The 4,099-nt window shown below is 40.7% G+C and overlaps 1 protein-coding gene and 1 long non-coding RNA gene across 2 annotated transcripts in view; one reads left to right on the forward strand and one right to left on the reverse strand.

The window, feature by feature from the left end:
- Positions 1 to 4,099, forward strand: part of LOC123980188 (zinc finger protein 271-like) — a 26,106-nt gene that overhangs the window by 8,858 nt on the left and 13,149 nt on the right. The gene's annotated exons all lie outside the window — the stretch shown is intronic.
- LOC123980254 lies at positions 486 to 1,393 on the reverse strand. Its single transcript, XR_006827439.1, has 2 exons — positions 805 to 1,393; positions 486 to 519 (listed from the first exon to the last, which is right to left on the reverse strand). It is a non-coding gene; the product is annotated as an uncharacterized LOC123980254 (long non-coding RNA).

The raw sequence follows: 4,099 nt of genomic DNA on the forward strand, positions 1-4,099 counted from the left end.
CTTCAGGCCCTCATAGCTGTGTTTTTATATTTTCAGCTTCAGTAAGTTTGTATTCTTGATATGTTATCATGGCTATAACTACAGCCTGTCCTGCCCCCACCCCCACCCCCCAAAATCTCGCTGTGTCACACACTGTAGCTATGAGGATATGCCACCCACCCTCACCCCTCTGCTGAAGAACCATGTTTCCCGATCCACTTGGGTTTTCAAAAAAATGTACTAGTATCTTCAAAGTAAATGAGTTGAATGAATTATCTCTTTATTCTTGTAGCTTATTTTTCACAACCCAAGTGTAATGACTTGTTTCACAATCAGAATGTGATCCATTCGGTCGATAACATTTGAAAAGTCTATAACTGGGGAGATTACTGATAGAGAGTGGGCTAAAATAGTGGACACAGTTTCTGCCGCATATCCGGCATCCAGCGGAGTGTTGATGCTGCTGTAACGGGTGTGGTCGGGTGTGTGAAGGATTACTCCTGGGATCACTTCTTTTCCACGATTTATTGGCTCGCACATCTGCAGAACACAATGCACACATCAATTGCCCCTGGCCTCCTCTTACATTACCTCTGCTTCCCTCAGCGGTGCAAGACGCAACTGAGCGCTTCATGAATTTGTTCATAGAAAGCCATTAACACTGTTCAGAAAATACTAAATATTAAATGCACATAAAAACAGTACATAGGTTTCCTTAAAACAACATCGCCTAACAGCGACACCTGGTGGTCTGAATAAAAAGTGTGTGTGGGAGGTGACAGAAACTTAGAAAGTTACATTAATAAACAGAAGGAAAACACATACCTGCAGAACACAATGCACACATCAATTGCCCCTGGCCTCCTCTTACATTACCTCTGCTTCCTAAACATACAAAAATACAGCGTTTACTCAAGTGACAAGACGCTGAAAACTCCGACAAGTTACATAGGTAACATGACACGGCCCGCCTGCCGTGGTAAAACTGGCGCCAGAAAGTTAAAATGAAAACACTGATAAAAACGTATTTTAACGGTCACACTAATACAAAACTGCTACGTGACATAACCATATTTACATGGCACAATTTGTGCTTAAAGTTTTAACGCAAATGGTTCAATTTCCAAAGAAAACAATACATAAACCCAGCAGCACTTTTCCACACAACTTACCCTCAGCGGTGCAAGACGCAACTGAGGGAGACAAGCACTACGGAAGCTTAGGAGGTACAAAAGGGGTAGTGTGCAGCTAAGGACATTTCCACAGGAGAAAAAAAATAGCAAAAATAAATATAAATAAAAATAACTCAATGAGATAAAATTCACAAATATTCAATAAAATCATTAAATGATAAATAAAATCCACAGATGCACATTTGGAAATAAGAATTATTAAAGTGCATTTTTAACTCCGTTACACTGCCAAAAAGAAAATTTCATTCAAAGTCCATTATTAAGTGATATGAAGAGAAAGGCAACTGTTGTGTCCAACGAGCAGAGGAAAGCCGCCAGGAATCTGTTGAGGTTTGTTCAGACTGAAAGCAAAGCCAATTCTAGTCGAAGCAAAGAGTCGCAGATTCGTTAAAGACGGCACCAGCTGAGGTGAAGACGTGTCTGCTCAAGTCTGAAAAATTCAGCTTTGTCTTTCACGAATGAACAGAGAGACGAGAAAAAAACAGAAAAAGACTAAAGAAGTGGAGTTTCTGCTGAGTTCTGAGGTCAACATCCGACCAACTCGGTACACTTCAAACTAATTAGATCCTAGATGCCTCTGGATTTAACTGCTGTGGTTTGATCCAGTGTGTAGTGAGGAGGAAGAGGCGCTGAATCAACAGGGACTACAAAACCACCACAGACCACATTTGTGTTCAGTCTGAACAAACCTTTGTTGTTGTGAAAGTCTGAATGAATCAAATATTATCGTGTCTTCATTTTAACAGCTGTTTGCTTTCTGTTCTGTCAGTAAATGTGTTCTGTTTAACTTGCATCCTGCCAGGGTTGGTGCTGTAATAATTTGAGCTGGAGACTTGAGACTCGAGTCCTTTTCAATATTCTCATTAAATTAGTCGACACAAAGAGAAGCTTTGACTCATCATTTGAAACTGGACGTTCAATGAACTGTTTCCACTCAAGAATATTTGTTATGGCTTTAGAAAATGTGACAAATAAGCACAAGGAACAAGCAGATGGTCTGTTGGTGCAGTCACTGTTAATTTAAGCAGACCACCATGTTTCCTGACCCTCATCAAAGTGCTGTGAGAATCTAAACAGACCCATAAAAGTCAGTTTGGCTTTAGTTTCACTGAGCAGATGTTGTTTTACAGCAGCAGATACTGAAAGGACACACATGTACAGGTATTCTCAATGATAAAGTCAGTCTGCTGACGGTAAACGGTGGAGAGATTAGAAAACCAAGTCAAGTTAATGACCTCAGTAATGTAGAGTGGATGAAACTAAATATAAACCACGTGTGTGGAGAGCAGATCTCAGTGGACTCAGGTCCAGGCCTGCAGACAGGAAACACAGTCAGAAATGCTTCAGTAGCTTTTTAAATCTCCTCACCTGCCCCAAGTCTTTCATAGAGGAGTTAACTGAGGCGCTCGCTGTTGAACGTGCCAAAGAGTTTATCATTTTTATTTTTCAGGTGCATCAGTATGTTGCAAACATTAACTAATCTAATTAACAATAATTTGTGTTTCGTTTGTTTTCCACACTGACTTCTGCTGGGACCGAGTGGAGAGTCTCAGTGTTGAGAAATGTGTGTGAGCAGCTGTAGAAACTGTAAATGGTAGCTCACTATCACTGCTGTGTGTGTGTGTGTGTGTGTGAATGACTCTTTGGGTGGAAGCAGCATATAAATGCAGTCAGACAGCCAGCAGGTGGCAGCACAGGAGCTTCTCTTTGTTCAACAGAAGATTATTTTCAATTTGAAGTCTGATCTTTGACTCACAGGAGGAGAAAAGGAAACATTTATAGGCCTCTCAGGTTTGTGTTGCTCTGTTTGTATGTTTGTACTCTGTGCTTTAATACCCGCTGCTGCTACAGAGAAGAGATCCTCCCCAAATATTATTCCCAACTACCAGCATTTATTTATTAAGTGAGCATCACATCAACATGTTGTTATATTTCTAATTTCTTCTGTATTAACGGAGACTAAAGAGGTTTGCAGGCTACATTCACAACACACAGTTTTCCTTCAGTGGCTTTGTGTTTGCATCTGTTTGGGCTGCTCATTAATGCAGCTGAATAGCCAGCTGATGTCCACATGTTCAGCTCTCTGCCTCCTATTCAAGCTGATCACCTGAAGAGAGGTGAAAATGCGCATCAGTCGCCTTTTCAAGCAGCTGATCCCCATTTGAATAGAGAGCCGACCTGGACAAACACACGATGGCCCGTTAAGTGAACAAACAGCTTCACTATGATGTTAATGATGTGTTTGGACTCTCTTAGCTGCCGAGAGAAGCAGCAGATGTTTAGTTTTCTTTGCTCTGAAGTTGTTAAAGTAACTTGTAAAAACAATTAGAGTTAAATGCAGATATTTACCTCGGACCAGCTCACATCTCATCAGCCTTTCTAATCAAACAGATCAAACCTGGGTCAAACATCGCTCGTCATGAGATTCTGCTGAAACCTGCAGATGCTTTTCACAATCAATTGAACAGTATTCTCAATAAAACTAACAAAGAATTCTTAAACCAGATAAAAACTGATATTATTTCTGCTCCCTTACTTATTCCCTGTGCTTTTAATCAGCATTTAACTTCTGTTTGTGGTCCCCAACACGTTCATTATGATTATATATCTGTTTCCTCAAACTTTCCCACTTCTCATGTCTCATTTTCCTGGTGATGTTTTTATGCTGTATGTGAGCTGAAAGAAAGCAGCAGTGCTGGTCCAGATGGTTTTAAAGCCACATTTGTAATCATGTATCCTCTTGTAGACGTATTGAACTCGACACACATTTGGAAATGTTCCAGAGTTAGTCCTATTTTAAAATAATTATCGACCAGACTCTCAACCTGCGCTTTGGTTTGTCTTTGTGATCATGGGTCACGGACCGACCACAGCAGGTCAGAATAGGTAAGCACACCTCCTCCACCCTCATAAACACAGGAACCCCA

This window comes from Micropterus dolomieu, linkage group LG12, assembly GCF_021292245.1.
Source record: "Micropterus dolomieu isolate WLL.071019.BEF.003 ecotype Adirondacks linkage group LG12, ASM2129224v1, whole genome shotgun sequence".
Classification (NCBI taxonomy): domain Eukaryota; kingdom Metazoa; phylum Chordata; class Actinopteri; order Centrarchiformes; family Centrarchidae; genus Micropterus; species Micropterus dolomieu.